Raw genomic sequence first — 18508 nt, forward strand, 5'->3', positions numbered from 1 at the left:
CGAGTTAACGGGACCTAAAATAAACTTAGTCATAAATATTCCCGAACCCGCTAAGTTAACTAGGAATATTTAACCTAGTTAATAAGTGGGAAAATTGTTAAAAGTAATAAGTAGGTTGTGGCCTACTTAATAACGAACCAAACACGAGGGGTTAAAGCGGGATAACTAGAAAAGTTATTTAATAAAAACAAACACAAACACACACACACAGTGTGTGTTCTGGATCGAGCTCAGGGGCGACCAAGAAGGGTCAAGCCCTAATCAACACAATTTCATCAAATTGAAGGGGCAAATCAAGTCCAAATCAAAATCCGAGTATGAATTAGTGATCTCCATTGAAAAAGGAGTCATGAGGTATGTAAATTTCTTGAGAAATCTTTAGTTGAAATTCTGAGCAAACCTAGAGAGCTCGAATCTGAACTTGCATGTTTGTTGTTTGGGTGAAATTAGTGATGAAACTATGTCTAGGAGTAAACCCTAGTCATGTACTTGTTGAATTGATGTTCATAATTGTGAATTCATGATCACCCGATTATGTGCTAAATGAGTTTTGTAGAAACATGATGAACCCTAGAATCATAATGGTTAAATTGTGTTAGTAGAACTCCCTGAAGTTGGATTTGAAGTTTGATGTTAGTACTTGTTACTTATGCTAGAATTTAAGGGTTTAGAACACTTAAATGGGCTGGAGAAATTTGATGTTTCGTGATTGCACACAAGGTGTTTGATGAAATGCTTGAACAAGAAAATATAACAAAACTGATTGGGATTAAAAATTATTGGGCTGCAGTTTTAAAAAAATCATATAAAATCATTGGAACGACCTGTGAGGTTGAGCCTTATATGCTCAGAAAGCTATTGAAACATACTACGTTTTATGTTTGAACATGTTTGTTAAATTCTGATGTTAAACGGGTCAAAACAGTGTCCGAAGTCGGCTGAACTGTTTTGACAGCAAGCTGATTGGAAGCATTTTTTTTACTTCAGAGCTGATTTTGTAAAAATCATATAAAATCATAGGAACATCGTTAGAAGACGTACCATATATGCCTAGAAAGCTATTTCAGAGTTCTACGATCCATTTTTGAACATGTTGATCTAATTCAGCTTTTAAATGGGTCAAAATGGTCAATTACAGCAGCTGAATACAAAATCGCTGCACTTTAGTAATGTTCTTTTTAACCAAGAAAAAGACATATGATTGCGTATACTTGTTTAGTCATGAAGTATTTATTGTTAGGAACAAGTAACACTTTATATGACATGCTTAAAGTGTTCAAAATCACTTACTAACTAGTTTGTATAAATAACTTGACTAACGGGTCAAACGGTTAGTGAATGGAAAGAATTATGACAAAAAAATAAATAAGTAAATAATATAGTTGTTGAATAAATAGCATACTTTGGTGAATAAGTGTGTGAATCCATAAGGTGTGATGGTCATGTTAATGGTTGACTAATCTAATCATCTTGTGGATATGATATGGTAGTTTGACTCTGACAAGCTAGGTAGGAGCTTGGAAATGAACGGGTCAAATGGATAGAATTCAAGTATGAAGCTCGCAAGGATGCAAGGTAAGTATAACTTACACTAGTCATATATTTTAGAATGTTCTTTTGTCGTATTGACTACGAATAAGACAAATGGTAATTTAGTCACACGTTGACAATAATCGTTAGTTTTAAAAGACGCTTTCCCGCGTAAGACATAAAGAGCCGAAAGTGGTAATAAACGGTTTATAAATAAAATGAGCATACGGTGTTAAAAGGAGCGAGTCATGTAGATGAGATGATAATAAATATTATCTCGCAAAGATAAACGGTCAATTCGGCCAAACGGGTCAAAAAGTGTAGACATCACCTTTTGACTATATAGACTAATGATTCTTTTGTCGAGTCATATGCTTACAGGAATAGATATCCAATGGATATTCGCATCGTTCTTAATTAGCGAATATAAAGCAAGGTATTAAAATCGGGTCTATTTGTTGATCCGAGCCAGGTACGCTTATTTATGATGTATGTAAAAGTGCTAATTTGGTCGAATAATTGGTGATAGCCCTTCATTGTAAAAGAAGGACCAAAATCGACCAAAACACCCTTGTAGGCTAAATTGAACAAACAACTCTTAGAGGTTGTTTGGAAAGGAGTCTTATGATTAAACAAAAGTTTAGAACGAGTACGGGTAGGGAAAGATGTAATTCTTAGGCCAAAAGACTCCATATGAGTCTTTGCCGTAAAATGATATTTCAAGAGGTATAAATTCGGAACACATAGATATCTACTTTGAATCCGACACACATTTAGTTGTGATGGAAGAGTACTAGATAAGAGCTATAGGTTACAACGCTGGATTAGAATGAAAGCGAAATTGAGCTTAAAAGTGCTTAAAATATCCTTAACGGGTCAAAATAAGCATACTAGTGAAAACGGGTTTAATTTGTGAATAAACCTATGATTAGAACCTAATATGGTATATCACAATGAGTTGATGAAGTGTATGAAATATAGGAATCAAATAAATACGTTTGTTTGATAAAACGCATAACCGGGTCAAAATTTGGTATAAAGGGTAATAAGCCGAAGACTTAGAAGTCTTAAATTTTGTTAAGCCGAATGTCGGATTTTAACTACAAATGATGGAGAAGCGAATTACAAACATGTAGGAAGAAACGGTAGGCCAAACGGACAAGCAGTTTGAAAGATACGGAAGATTTCGTGTCAAATTACGGCAAAAATGGAAAACTGGATGCAGGGTCCACCGTAAATTACGGTGCCACCGTAATTTACGGTGGAGATGAAAAGCCTTACGGTGGCCCCCTACTGGTTTACGGTAGGGGTATGTAAAACCAGTGGCCACCGTAAATTACGGTGCCACCGTAATTTACGGTGGAGGTCAGGTTGAAATTTTTGTTTTTGTTATCAATTGTTTCTCGGACTCGTTTAGACACGTTTTAAGTCCTGTATGACTAAAGCATTTCATGTTTATGAAATGTAGGTACACCTTGGATGCCGGAAGACGATCAAGCTCAACGAAGGACCGAACACGATATAGATACACGCTTCGGCACATTGCCACGTTGTAAATTTTAACAACGAACTCAATTACGTTTGTTGGATAACTTATGATTTGTAAAAGATTTAATAAACCCGCATTTTGTACAGTATGTGTGGTCTTAACTACACATCTAATTGTGGTATTTTCATGTAAAATTGTAATTTAGTAACTAGCGTGTTACAAGTTGGTAATCAGAGCTCATGGTTAAAGAGTAAGGTGTGTTCGGTTCGAGGCTTGATCGCAAATCCGGTAAGTGCATGTATGCTAATGGTCTAGCGTATTAAAGTGTTGTAGACAACACATAGGGTTACCGTGTAAAACACGTTACCCCAATTAAATGATTGATATAGTTGACAAAAATACGCGCGTTGACGTGTATAGTAGAAAAAGCCTTGTACTATAATACAGGCGATTATTGAAGTTGATATTACTAACTTTTGTGAATATCTTGATTGATGGACACTTGCATTTAAAGATGACAAGAGTTGAACAAATTAAGGATATGATAGAGGAACGGTCCGAAGTATGACGATAGGAGCATGCTCACTAAGGACTAAATCGCGTAACGACCGCGAACAAGGTTAATGGCAAGAAACGCCCGTCGGGGCAAGCATTACCAGGTGCGTGTTTTTAAATATAATCGCACAAATAGCAATATGCAACAAACGAGTAGAAATTGAAAGTTGCATATGTAGATTAAAAACTTGGAAAAACCCGAATAGAAAATGTATTCGGGATATTGTTTCCAAGAGAAACAAATAGAGGCGTTACTTACATAGGGCGTGATGTGAAAACTATAAAAAGGTCATGTGTGTCATATGTTAATCGCTTACTCTGGCCAAGTAAGTAGTGGCTTATGATACCATGAACTTCTTATGGCGGACACGTTTACATCCGATGTAGTAAGGGCAGGGTGAATGGGACTAATTAAAAAGTACCCAAATGAATCAGATAAGCAAAATATTTGATAATAATGTAAATGCACAACCAAGTGACGGGAGCGTATTACATTAGGATAATGAGCCCGGGTGAAGGGACAAACAAGCATGTAAAATGATTTAGACAAGTATTGGGAGGGAGTGTACTTACACTCGAACCCAGAAAACACAAGCATGTAAAATGATTTAGACGAGTATTGGGAAGGAGTGTACTTACACTCGAACCCAGAAAACACAAGCATGTAAAATGATTTAGACGAGTATTGGGAAGGAGTGTACTTACACTCGAACCCATAAAACACAAGCATGTAAAATGATTTAGACAAGTATTGGGAGGGAGTGTACTTACACTCGAACCCAGAAAACACAAGCATGTAAAATGATTTAGACAAGTATTGGGAGGGAGTGTACTTACACTCGAACCCAGAAAACGCAAACATGAAAAATGATTTAGACAAGCAATGGGAGGGAGTGTACTTGCACTCGAACCCGGAAAATGCAAATATGTCCCTTAACGGGTCATTTTTGTAAAACGTCGAACTTAAAGACAAAGTCAGAATATAAAAATGAAGCGAGGTCTTAATGCATACCGGGAGGATTGCAATAATAACGACTTTGGTAAAACACCCGGTTGATGGGTAAGAATTAAACACATGCGTAAACCGAGAAACGAGAACATGAATTTAAAGTCAAAAGACTCGGATTATGAGTTATGACTAAAAGACCATAAAAATTTCGTAAACAGAAATTCTGATCATTATATTCAACTATTTTGAGATTGAACGGGTTGAATAAAGTATAATGCTTGAAGGCGTAAGTAAGCGCAAGCCGGATAACGGTAAGCTTGAGACAAATGAGTTTCAAACGTAAAAAGAGTGCTTTGACACCAAATATATATTTTAATAAGACACGAGTAAAAAGAGTGATCTACGGGATCAACATAACCTTTAGGGTTATAAACAAATGAGAACAAATGAGAGATATACGGACTAAAACGACCCACGGGTCATGATTAGAAAGAAGTTACAAGGACTTCGCCTTAAAGAGGTGAATGTCTAATAAAAAATAGCCCATAAGGCTAAGTGATAAAACCTACGGGTTAGATGGAATAAAGCGAGGAAATCAGTTAAGAATCCCCGCATAAAAACTAAGACTGTAAAGGATTAAATTACGGACTGTCAATATCCCAGTATAGATGATTGACACAAGTTAAAGAAAAGATCCTAAAACTAAAACTTCGGTTTTAGTAAGAAATAATGTTTTTACAAACATAAATTCTGATAGGAATTTAAATAGTAAGCATGAAAGATACAAGTCTTGACACTGATAGGCGCAAGATGATATATTCGAAAAGTGATATTCTCAAAAATGAAAGGTTGATATAAATTAAACATGATGTAACACAATCACGGTCAAGAAATGTAATGTGAAGTAGAATCACAATATAACCAAGCAAGCGGTAAAAAAGAACTGGACAAATAAGTCTAGTTAATGAAACCGGTTAAAGTCAGCAATTTAAAGTTAAGAAATTTGGTTCGCTTGTAAACGGTAAATTCGGTATAACTAAACCGAATAAGTAAATTTGAAAATAAAAGGAATTGTCGCTAGAAGTGAAAGATTTCACTAGAAACCTTTAAACGGGTCAAAGTAATGGATTCATAAAGAATTCGATAATATATGAAAGCGAGGAATATCGCTAAGTTAATTAAACTAGTGGAAATAACGAGATTACGTTATTTCCAGTCGCATTATGTCATGCAAGATACGCAGATGATTAATAACCAAAAGAATATTACCATACTTTTCTGGTAATACTAACAATCGGTTAAGATATGAGAAATGCTAAATTACTTATCGAGAGCAAACACATGGAGTTGAACTCGATAAATTAAGTAAGAAAAGGTTTCGAGGACGAAACCTCTTTAAGGGGGGTAGACTTGTAACACCCCGAAAACGGCTTTGGTAATCAAACCACGTTAATAGTAAAGACGGGTAAAATACTTTTAGTGGTAAAAATTTACCCGGTAAATATTAGGATTTAAATAATTAATCCTAATAATAAATAAAAAGTGAATAAAAGCTTTTAAGAAATAAAAGCTTAGAAGGCCCGAGTTAACGGGACCTAAAATAAACTTAGTCATAAATATTTCCGAACCCGCTAAGTTAACTAGGAATATTTAACCTAGTTAATAAGTGGGAAAATTGTTAAAAGTAATAAGTAGGTTGTGGCCTACTTAATAACGAACCAAACACGAGGGGTTAAAGCGGGATAACTAGAAAAGTTATTTAATAAAAACAAACACAAACACACACACACAGTGTGTGTTCTGGATCGAGCTCAGGGGCGACCAAGAAGGGTCAAGCCCTAATCAACACAATTTCATCAAATTGAAGGGGCAAATCAAGTCCAAATCAAAATCCGAGTATGAATTAGTGATCTCCATTGAAAAAGGAGTCATGAGGTATGTAAATTTCTTGAGAAATCTTTAGTTGAAATTCTGAGCAAACCTAGAGAGCTCGAATCTGAACTTGCATGTTTGTTGTTTGGGTGAAATTAGTGATGAAACTATGTCTAGGAGTAAACCCTAGTCATGTACTTGTTGAATTGATGTTCATAATTGTGAATTCATGATCACCCGATTATGTGCTAAATGAGTTTTGTAGAAACATGATGAACCCTAGAATCATAATGGTTAAATTGTGTTAGTAGAACTCCCTGAAGTTGGATTTGAAGTTTGATGTTAGTACTTGTTACTTATGCTAGAATTTAAGGGTTTAGAACACTTAAATGGGCTGGAGAAATTTGATGTTTCGTGATTGCACACAAGGTGTTTGATGAAATGCTTGAACAAGAAAATATAACAAAACTGATTGGGATTAAAAATTATTGGGCTGCAGTTTTAAAAAAATCATATAAAATCATTGGAACGACCTGTGAGGTTGAGCCTTATATGCTCAGAAAGCTATTGAAACATACTACGTTTTATGTTTGAACATGTTTGTTAAATTCTGATGTTAAACGGGTCAAAACAGTGTCCGAAGTCGGCTGAACTGTTTTGACAGCAAGCTGATTGGAAGCATTTTTTTTACTTCAGAGCTGATTTTGTAAAAATCATATAAAATCATAGGAACATCGTTAGAAGACGTACCATATATGCCTAGAAAGCTATTTCAGAGTTCTACGATCCATTTTTGAACATGTTGATCTAATTCAGCTTTTAAATGGGTCAAAATGGTCAATTACAGCAGCTGAATACAAAATCGCTGCACTTTAGTAATGTTCTTTTTAACCAAGAAAAAGACATATGATTGCGTATACTTGTTTAGTCATGAAGTATTTATTGTTAGGAACAAGTAACACTTTATATGACATGCTTAAAGTGTTCAAAATCACTTACTAACTAGTTTGTATAAATAACTTGACTAACGGGTCAAACGGTTAGTGAATGGAAAGAATTATGACAAAAAAATAAATAAGTAAATAATATAGTTGTTGAATAAATAGCATACTTTGGTGAATAAGTGTGTGAATCCATAAGGTGTGATGGTCATGTTAATGGTTGACTAATCTAATCATCTTGTGGATATGATATGGTAGTTTGACTCTGACAAGCTAGGTAGGAGCTTGGAAATGAACGGGTCAAATGGATAGAATTCAAGTATGAAGCTCGCAAGGATGCAAGGTAAGTATAACTTACACTAGTCATATATTTTAGAATGTTCTTTTGTCGTATTGACTACGAATAAGACAAATGGTAATTTAGTCACACGTTGACAATAATCGTTAGTTTTAAAAGACGCTTTCCCGCGTAAGACATAAAGAGCCGAAAGTGGTAATAAACGGTTTATAAATAAAATGAGCATACGGTGTTAAAAGGAGCGAGTCATGTAGATGAGATGATAATAAATATTATCTCGCAAAGATAAACGGTCAATTCGGCCAAACGGGTCAAAAAGTGTAGACATCACCTTTTGACTATATAGACTAATGATTCTTTTGTCGAGTCATATGCTTACAGGAATAGATATCCAATGGATATTCGCATCGTTCTTAATTAGCGAATATAAAGCAAGGTATTAAAATCGGGTCTATTTGTTGATCCGAGCCAGGTACGCTTATTTATGATGTATGTAAAAGTGCTAATTTGGTCGAATAATTGGTGATAGCCCTTCATTGTAAAAGAAGGACCAAAATCGACCAAAACACCCTTGTAGGCTAAATTGAACAAACAACTCTTAGAGGTTGTTTGGAAAGGAGTCTTATGATTAAACAAAAGTTTAGAATGAGTACGGGTAGGGAAAGATGTAATTCTTGGGCCAAAAGACTCCATATGAGTCTTTGCCGTAAAATGATATTTCAAGAGGTATAAATTCGGAACACATAGATATCTACTTTAAATCCAACACACATTTAGTTGTGATGGAAGAGTACTAGATAAGAGCTATAGGTTACAACGTTGGATTAGAATGAAAGCGAAATTGAGCTTAAAAGTGCTTAAAATATCCTTAACGGGTCAAAATAAGCATACTAGTGAAAACGGGTTTAATTTGTGAACAAACCTATGATTAGAACCTAATATGGTATATCATAATGATTTGATGAAGTGTATGAAATATAGGAATCAAATAAATACGTTTGTTTGATAAAATGCATAACCGGGTCAAAATTTGGTATAAAGGGTAATAAGCCGAAGACTTAGAAGTCTTAAATTTTGTTAAGCCGAATGTCGGATTTTAACTCCAAATGATGGAGAAGCGAATTACAAACATGTAGGAAGAAACGGTAGGCCAAACGGACAAGCGGTTTGAAAGATACGGAAGATTTCGTGTCAAATTACGGCAAAAATGGAAAACTGGATGCAGGGTCCACCGTAAATTACGGTGCCACCGTAATTTATGGTGGAGATGAAAAGCCTTACGGTGGCCCCCTACTGGTTTACGGTAGGGGCATGTAAAACCAGTGGCCACCGTAAATTACGGTGCCACCGTAATTTACGGTGGAGGTCAGGTTGAAATTTTTGTTTTTGTTATCAATTGTTTCTCGGACTCGTTTAGACACGTTTTAAGTCTTGTATGACTAAAGCATTTCATGTTTATGAAATGTAGGTACACCTTGGATGCCGGAAGACGATCAAGCTCAACGAAGGACCGAACACGATATAGATACACGCTTCCGCACATTGCCACGTTGTAAATTTTAACAACGAACTCAATTACGTTTGTTGGATAACTTATGATTTGTAAAAGATTTAATAAATCCGCATTTTGTACAGTATGTGTGGTCTTAACTACACATCTAATTGTGGTATTTTCATGTAAAATTGTAATTTAGTAACTAGGGTGTTACAATCCATTTCCAACACATGGGTCACATTGACTTTCACTAGTCCATTAAAACATACACAAGTCCTATTTTAACAATTATTTCATTCCAATTCTATACAATTTAACATATCATCAAATCATGGCATGTTAGAACATACCCATTATACTATATACGCTTCACACTCATGCAGTAAGACACATACAACCACATTCACCTAGATTCCACGTATGTACATAAACAACTTCCATTCATACTAGTATTTATGTAATCCTACATGTAGCATCATAATCCATGATTCACCAACCTAAATCATCATTCAAATATTTCTTCTTCCTTGTACATTCACGTTCTTACAATTAATTCATAACCATATTTAGAAAATTCGGCAACACATGGAGTCCATTGTATCATTTAAGCATAAGGTACCATTCCTAAAGCATACTACTACCACATGATACTAGCAAATCCAATCTTCTACATGAATCATATCTAAAGCACACTTCTTATGTTAATTCACTATTCAACACACCATTATTACTTCCTATACACATTCATTCATTGTTTACATCCAATCTCATCCAATAATCTAACCTATGCATTTCATCAAACACTTGGTGTGCATGCCATCATTTAAGCATATAGTACAAGTATTTTATGCATACTCTTCCTAGTTCATAACATAGATTATCAATTTCAACCAGAATTATATAACTTTTATACCATTATCCAACAATTACTTCTTACAATCAACATCAAGTATCAACATCACACAAGCATTGAACATGTATAATCATCCATATCATCATCTCTACTACTACAAGTAGGTTTATAAAATTTTCTTCCAATTAAACTAAAATCAAACATGATTTCCACTCTAGGGAGTAACCCTAACATCTAATTAACACAAATCATACCACGAATTCATGATTGGGTTGAAACCCTTTTTCTACAATTCACCAAATCCACAAATTCGACTTACCACTTTACTAGGTATGCTTAGATGATCGATAAGAGGGCTCATGCACTGGATTTTCTTATGATTTTAGGCTTCAATTGCTTGATTTCTTGAGTTTAGGGTTTCCCCCTCCTCCTGCCTTGTTCGATCGATCCCCCAGACACACTCACTGTGTTTGGGGTTTAATTTGTTTTTGTTTTTTTTTTGTTTTTTTTTACTAATTTAAGTTTAATCACTTTGCACTTTACCCCCTTCACTTAGTTGCTAATTACAAATCTAATCTTTAAACCACATTTAACTACCATCTTGCCATAAATCCTTAATTATGTTAAGTTTGTTATTTATCCTCACTTGTTTTATTGAGTTTTCATTTTTGGGGCGTTACACCAACACAAGAAACGGTTGTCATTCTGGCAGACGAGATTCATATTGACGACACGCTCCACTTTGTCGAAGAACCCGTTGAGGTTACGGATTGGAAGATAAACAAAACACGCAGGAGTAGTGTCAAGCTCGTCAAAGTTCGTTGGAATGCAAGACATGGTCCAGAATACACCTGGGAATGCGAGGATCGAATGGAAGAAAAATAACCCCATTTATTTCCCAAGACCCCTGCAACCAGAAGCAGAACTTAAAATTTCGAGACGGAATTTTCTTAACGGGGGGAGAATGTGACAACCCTCACAAATCCAGGTATTCGTACAAATTAATTAATACTTAATTGGTGCTTAATTATTGTGCTTGATTACAGTTATGACTAAACTGCTTTCTGTTTTCTGATACATACATATTCATGCATCATACTTTATTACTGTCACTCCATTTATTACACACAAAACAATAGTGACAAACTTGATGCACAAAGCACAGTTAGCACAGTGAGCGGATAACCCAGTGAACATGCTGACATTGCCAGCACTAGACAGACATTGTCTCTGAGGCCAGTATGAGCCGGGAATAGATTACTACAATAGTAGGGAGTGTAGGGAGGTGAGGATCATAAAACTGCGTCACTAGGTGATAGTTATAGTGACCGGAAGTCCTAAAACATACTTTAATTACAAAATTCTGCACTATATACAAAAATTCAGCTTTTAACATAACTAGTAAAGTGCAAAAACTTGGTAAAATAATACTAGACACTTTCCAAAGTGTCGGGAATTTAATGTGTCACTAAAAACAATATAAATGACACTTTATAGCTTTACTTAGCACTTTAACGGATCAATATCCAACCGAACAACCGGACTTTACCCGGAACATAAAAATATTGCCGAAGACATTGTTTTTACTTATCCGAGCTAGTTAGGGTCCCCGAACACCCTAACACCCTTTATATTAATAAACACACATGAACATAGTTACTAACCCATTAGATTTCAATTTAAACTTAACCATGTCATTACACCACCCAACCCTTACCCCCCCCCCTCTTTGCGACGGTCACAAGGGTGGGACACACCCTTGTGCTTTCTTGATTATTTTATTGTTCTTGTTAAGTATCTGGTGAACATAATACTTGTTGGATTATAGGAATGTTTAGTTTATAAATAACACTAATGGACTATCATTCTCTCTCATTCAACACTTCATCAAGCAAACAACTCTCTCCTCCATAACCACCATTCACGGCCGCCACCCTCTCCCACCATCTCACCACCATCCAACCTCCATACAACCATTTCTTACATACTCAAAGGTGCAAGGAGCTACACAAACAAGCCTGGTGCTTTCGAAAGTTCAAGAACCGCTCTAGATTTCTTTTATCCACCACATTTACATCTTGTTTCTTCCCTAGCCTTGAGCTAGTAGTAAGTGTTTCTAATCATCATCTTGATCTTGTTTATGGTGGTTAATAGGTGATTTAATGGTTAAAATTTAAGAACACTAAAGAACAAAACTTAAAGTCTTGAACATAAGATGAATAAGGTGGATAAAGAGAAGTTATGTGTGTAAATCTTGTAGATCTTGTATAGTTGTGAATAATTGATGTTGTTTGTTACTAAAAGTCTGATGGATCATCATCAAGACATACTAGATCATGTTCAAGAACATGAACTAGTAGTATGTTAGTGTTAGAAATGTAAAAGATGATGAAACCATCCACCATGAACTTGAAACTTGAATAAACATAATTTTTCTTGTAAAATGAAGTTGTAAACTTGTGGATCTAAAGATCTACAAGTGGTTTTTCGGAAGAACCAAGCGGAAAATACTAGTTTTGTTAAAACCCGGATATTTTATGAACTAGAAGCAAACTTGGTAAATAAACAAGTGTATGAACACTTGTGTAACAAGAAATTTAACAAAGAAGTGTTTTTGTAAATCTTGACTAGAAGTTGTTAAACTTCAAATTCTTTAAAAATGACGTTTACAAGAAACTAAACTTATTTTTAGAAATAACAAAACCTACTAAATGTGTTGGTGATTTACTACAAATTTTTACAAAACCTTCAAGTTCATGAGTTTATGATTTATTCATATTTTGTCTAGTTTGATGAATAAATATTGAATGTTGTTGATTTGTAAATTGGTTGATTGATTTTACGAAAAGAAAATGATATGCTAAAAGCATGGACACCTCCATTTACAGAGGAAACTCTGACGAAATTTTTCTAAAAATATAACACTTAGAAATATTTTTATAACAAAGGGATTACAAATATATTTTTAACTTGTTTTTCAAATATAAACTTCGCCATGATTTTTATTACAAAAATAACCAAGTATCGGAGGTGGATTTTCGTAAATAAAACTTGTTAAATATATATTTAGAATATATATTTTATAATAAGACGCTTGTGTGACTATGTGATTATTTTGTGAACTAGATATATATTTTTTTAGGGTTAAAATAATATTACTTGAAATATCATGAAAATTTGACTTCCAAAATAATATCACCGCTCTCACAAAAATAAGTATTTAAGTTATATAAGTATCGTAATACAACGCGGACTTTAAAAATATAACTTATGTATTTTTTCAGAAAAATACTCTTATTAGAATATTTTTGGTGAAATGTTATTTTGGAAAACTTATGAAATAAAATATAATATTTTTGGGAAAAATATATATTTTGGGAACTAAAACATTTTAGACAAAGTAATTAAACTATATTTTTCAAGTGAGACTTAAAAATATATTTTCGGAATTATAAAACACACATGTATTGATACCCCCATCCTTGGGAAGGAATATACTTATTAAAATAATTAAGAAGTGTAAATACAAAATAGTTGTCTAACTATTTCCCAAAAACATTAAACCTTAAGCCAAAGCACGGTCGTCCGTCTAATAGAAGTTAGTACGTGTAGGTCATCACGCAGCAGGTTGATTTGGGACCGACTATTTCGAGACGCACTTCTGTGAGTTAATGTCCCCCTTTTCTCTTAACTGTTTTCAGTTCTATAAACTTCGGGGGTGAAATACATGTTACAATTATTTAGAACATTTTTATACATGGTATGGTTAGCTTAAGGAGGGTTAGGACGTACAGATCATGTGAGTGGTGGGTACAACACTTAAAGCCATTAATCCTCGTAGTTAGGACCGAGGGACACAAGAGTGATAGATCTATTTGGGTGTAGCGAGCCCACACCCGTGAGGCCGGGGAGGCCCATAGAGGTGACTGTGTCTTACAGCCGAGGCCCGGTACAAATTTGCTAGGTTTGAGTTTTCCTGCATCACTTCACACATACCAGTGGCTTTGCAACCTAGTGGTGATCTCTTTTTCCTTAATTGCTACATACCAGGAACATTTTAACATTGGGACGTACTTTAACGATTTATAAACATACTCACTTTTACATGAACTCGCTCAACTTTTGTTGATTTTTCAAATTACATGTATTTCAGGAAATTAGGGATCTGGCAAGGTATGCTATGTCGTCAAGTTGCGTAGGAGAATGATGTCATCCGAGTTTAGGGATTGTGACTTTTGCCTGGACGAGTCACAAGTCTTAAACTGTGTTTATTTCATGTTTTATGGTTGTGTCGTAAGAACAAGATTTTATTTTGTTGTGTTGTATTTTCGTTGCGTGTGTCGACTTTTGAAAATAATGTTGTCATATTTTATTTTTAAAACTTAAATTAATGGATGATCATCATGGTTTTACTTTCATATAGCTTTGTTGTGATTAGGCTATGGTATTAAGAAGTCACACTAAATAAACCCATGCTTCCGCAAAGCCAGGGTGTGACACATTCAAACAGGTCAGACCACAATATTTAAACTTACCTGGAATGGACCGGATGTGTGGCATGTAACGATAAGAGCGGTCGTGGTTGCACTTTAATTGCTCCATCTTCTGTTTCGCCCATCTTCGGACCCGGAACCATCTCCGGTTTCCAGGTTCTTTTTTTTCTTGCCCTCTCCCATGGCCTTGAATCTTCAGTTACCCCTACCACGGGCCAGGTATGATGTTCTTCATCTTCCACCATTTCCTCTACTTCCTCGGGAAGATCCCCACACTTAATTTCTACGTGCAGTTTGGGTTCACTTATTTTCTCAGGTTTACCTTCTAGTAAGGCTTCTAAATTTGCTAAATCACCTAATGGATCAAATTCCCCTACTTGTTCAGATTCTGATAAACCTTCTAACTCTCCTAAAAACTCATCTTCTTAACTTAACACTTTTTTTTCTAGTTCAACTTTTATCTCATCATCAAACATACTCTCTAATGAATCTCCTAAATCTAATTCCTCTTCAACATCTACTTCCTTAACTAATGATTCTTGGTAGATTCACCACTCTTCTTGTTCTTCCTCGTCATCTGAATCACTCTCTCTCACTATCCCGCAATTAGCCACCTGCATCGTAATCTCCTCTTCTTCACAGCCAAAATCAATGATGCCCTTCTTCTCTGTTTCTTCTACTTCTTCTAATCTCCTAGACATTTCTTCTATTGAACATCGAATGTCTGAGAGTATAGACTGGTGATTTTGATACAGGACTTCATGTTCTTGAATCATTTTATGAGTAGTCTCATTCGTAGCTACCAGTTGAACTAACAACTTCATTATCCTATCCAGCTGGTCCTGCTCATAGATTTCAGAATTTTGCTGTTGGGGATGGTGATACGGTTCCTCATACTGGTACGAGGAATACCCCTGTGAAAAATATGACTGCGGCTGCACATAGGGGTTAGCATAATAATGTGCAGAGGACCCCTCATATTGTGGGCATTTAACTGTAAAATAGGGTCCTCCACAAATTTCACACATATGTTCTAGACTCAATATAAATAAAATAAAATAAAAATAAAACATAACTAAAAGACACGGACAATAAGACTCCTACGACTCAATATACAAAAGCAAGTAGCACGTATGATGTCAATTAAGTCCAAACAAAGTAATCAACGCAATTTCTAAGAGTCCCCGGCAACGGCGCCAAAAACTTGATGTGCTAAAAGTAGTTTAATAAAAACAACAAAAATTAACCTAATATAGACACTCTAAGCTTTAAATTTATAAACTTAGTGATGTGCAGAATGTGGTCTATAAAAACTAAACCTAACCTAGACACCCTAGTTTTAAATTTATAAACTAAGACTCTCTAAATGCTAGACCACTGACAGGCAAGTGTACCTATCGTACGTAGTAAAGCGCCTAATGAAGTCCGAGTATCGAACCCACGAGACACTAGCGACGCTAAACTAGACTCTGACTAAACTAAATACTTAATTGGTTTTTAATTTTGTGTTTTTAGGATTTTTTAATAAACTAATAAAGCAAGAAAACAAGATAACAGGGCAAGCAAGCAAGAAGTGACAGGAAGGAGACAATGATGAGAAAGAACTACCCAGGCTTCGAATCCCTAGAATCATGCAATGCTAATGTGACAGTGATAACGGTTAAATATCTATTTCCCTCAATTGACCCCCCGCTAGAGATGTCCCAAGTGAGAAAGCAAGACTAAATGTGAAGTGCTAGAACGGACCGGCTCGAGCTATCGATACCAAATCCTACGAAAATAGAACCCTTTTGACCTCAGAAACAGTGATGTTGAGAGAGGATCCCAAAATCGCAAAGCAAACCTAACTTAGATAATCGAAATCCTAGGAAACCCTAATTACGATGCAATAAACGAGCCCGAGCTATCGGTCACCCAATCTACACACCAATAATTAGCTAATAACCTAGCTCACCCTAATCGTCTTTCGAGTCACAAGATGAGGATGCACGTTTTAGTAAATCAATTTTAATTATTAGTTGAATTGGTTAATTTCTCAACACAATACTCAAACCGAAAACCCTAAGATCAACGATTCAAATTAAACTCTAAGTCTAGGGGGAATTTCTTCGTGCCTAAACCGCTGAATTCATCAACTAAAAATCAATCAAAACACACCAACATGCAATATCAAGATCAATATCAAAGACAAGTTATGTAAATCACATCAAATAACCGAAATCAAGTCATAAACGCATTACAATCAACTAGTTCATCAAAACCTAGGTAGTTGTGAAGTTTAGCTACTCAGAATATTCAATAATTCAACAATACAAAGTCTGAAACAAACTGAAATCATAGTTCAAAGCGAAAAGAAACCGAAAAACCAATGTTTAACGAACCCGATACGCTCCAAACTCGAACCGAAAGCTTCCAAGACCTTTGCACAGCTTCAAGATGCTCCAAAATTGCCCCAATATGCTCCAATGCCGTCTGGTTGCCGAATCCTCCTAAACCCTAGAGCTGAATGGCGTTTTTATAATTTTCTCCGTAATTCGCAAGCCTTACGGACCGTAAGGCATGACACTTACGGTCCGTAAAGGAACAAAGAAAACAAACCCGATTTTTGGCTTCTCCTCGTCGAGCTACCCCAAATTCATATATTACACATCCCGTAACTCATTTTCTAACTCAAGATATGGCCGTTTTAAGTTCAGATTCTTTTATACCGCACTGTTTCACTCAACTTTTACTCGTGTGCTCGTTTTTTCGTGCCATTTGACTCGATTTCCGCTCGATCCGTAAGAACTCCTCTGCAACAGATTTCATTTGTTAATCACCACTTTCTGACACGCTTTTCCGTGTTCTCTCTGTTTCGTCCGTTTCCTTCGTTTTTACCGCATAATCAACAGGTTTTTCACCAATTCCTGCCAATTCATAATTTAATGAAATCAGTATCGAAAACCCGGGAAAACCATAAACAAACCACTCAAAGTATAGGGAATTTAATACGTAAAATCTGTATAATTCTAAACACATCAAACATCCCCACACTTTACCTTTTGCTTGTCCCTAAGCAAAATCCCAAGCAACATGTCCAACTTAAAAACTTTACAAAAACGCAAGTCTTAAACAAATTATAACGCGAACTATGAAATCATCAAGCACAACGGTTTCGCAAGACTTACAACGTTCAAAAGGTTGACGAATCATAACATTTAACTGAAAACGAGCCTACCTAATCAAGCTTTTCTTACCTTCAAGCAACCAATCATGCACTGTCAATACCCCTCACAATATCACTCATCTCTCGGCTGATAAATATGTAATTTTGAGTGAATTCTCAAAACCAAACTTTGAAGCAACACTGTCATAAGCTTGTACGTCAATCAGAATTCCACCTATTTGTTAAAACTCGACATGGATCAAAAGGACTAAAGGTAGGTTTTTTTTTAGGGATATATGGCTAAACAAGTAATCACACAATAAACCGGATAAGCACGAAACAAAACACTAGCATATTGGTCATTTTGACCCACAACTTTATTCTGTTTTTATTATTATTTTTTTTTTGCTTTTTTTTTCTCATCTTTTTCTTTTCTTTTTCTTTTTCTCTTTTTTTTTCTCTTTTTTTTTCATTTTCAAGATAAAGATAACAATAACACAATACGATCCGGCTATCAAATCACAAATGGGTAACAAACGAATGGCTAGGCTCAAAGTGGTGTAACTAAGGGTAATGGTGAAACGGGTCAAAACACAAGGCTAAACAAAAGGTGATCCTAATGCCTCTATCATATCCATGCCAAATCCTAACCGAAGGTCTCAAAATGTATCAAAACGCACAAGTTCTAAAGTAATGCAACAAGTCGGTAAACACACATGAAACGAAAGTAGTGAACAATTAAATATGACACATGTAAAGGCTCAAATCTCACTATCATGTGGTAAATAGGGCTACCGATATCGACAATGCACAATCAATCAACTCTCCGGCTCAATCCACTATCCTAGGCATCCCAAAACCTTTTACTTCCCAAAAACCGAATCAATC

General features: G+C 35.4%; 3 long non-coding RNA genes across 3 annotated transcripts in view; 2 read left to right on the forward strand and 1 right to left on the reverse strand.

Moving 5' to 3' along the window:
• Nucleotides 1-10475, reverse strand: part of LOC118483826 — a 36112-nt gene extending 25637 nt beyond the window's left edge. Inside the window, exon 1 of the long non-coding RNA XR_004871781.1 lies at nucleotides 10302-10475. This is a non-coding gene — a long non-coding RNA (uncharacterized LOC118483826). The remainder of the gene's footprint in view (nucleotides 1-10301) is intronic.
• LOC110865413 lies at nucleotides 51-1846 on the forward strand. The gene is made up of 2 exons (XR_002550648.2): nucleotides 51-354; nucleotides 1491-1846. It is a non-coding gene; the product is annotated as an uncharacterized LOC110865413 (long non-coding RNA).
• On the forward strand, nucleotides 6137-7950 carry LOC110865412. The gene is made up of 2 exons (XR_002550647.2): nucleotides 6137-6458; nucleotides 7595-7950. It is a non-coding gene; the product is annotated as an uncharacterized LOC110865412 (long non-coding RNA).
• Nucleotides 10476-18508: the final 8033 nt, after the last annotated feature.

The sequence above is a fragment of the Helianthus annuus genome, chromosome 11, assembly GCF_002127325.2.
Source record: "Helianthus annuus cultivar XRQ/B chromosome 11, HanXRQr2.0-SUNRISE, whole genome shotgun sequence".
Classification (NCBI taxonomy): Eukaryota; Viridiplantae; Streptophyta; class Magnoliopsida; order Asterales; family Asteraceae; genus Helianthus; species Helianthus annuus.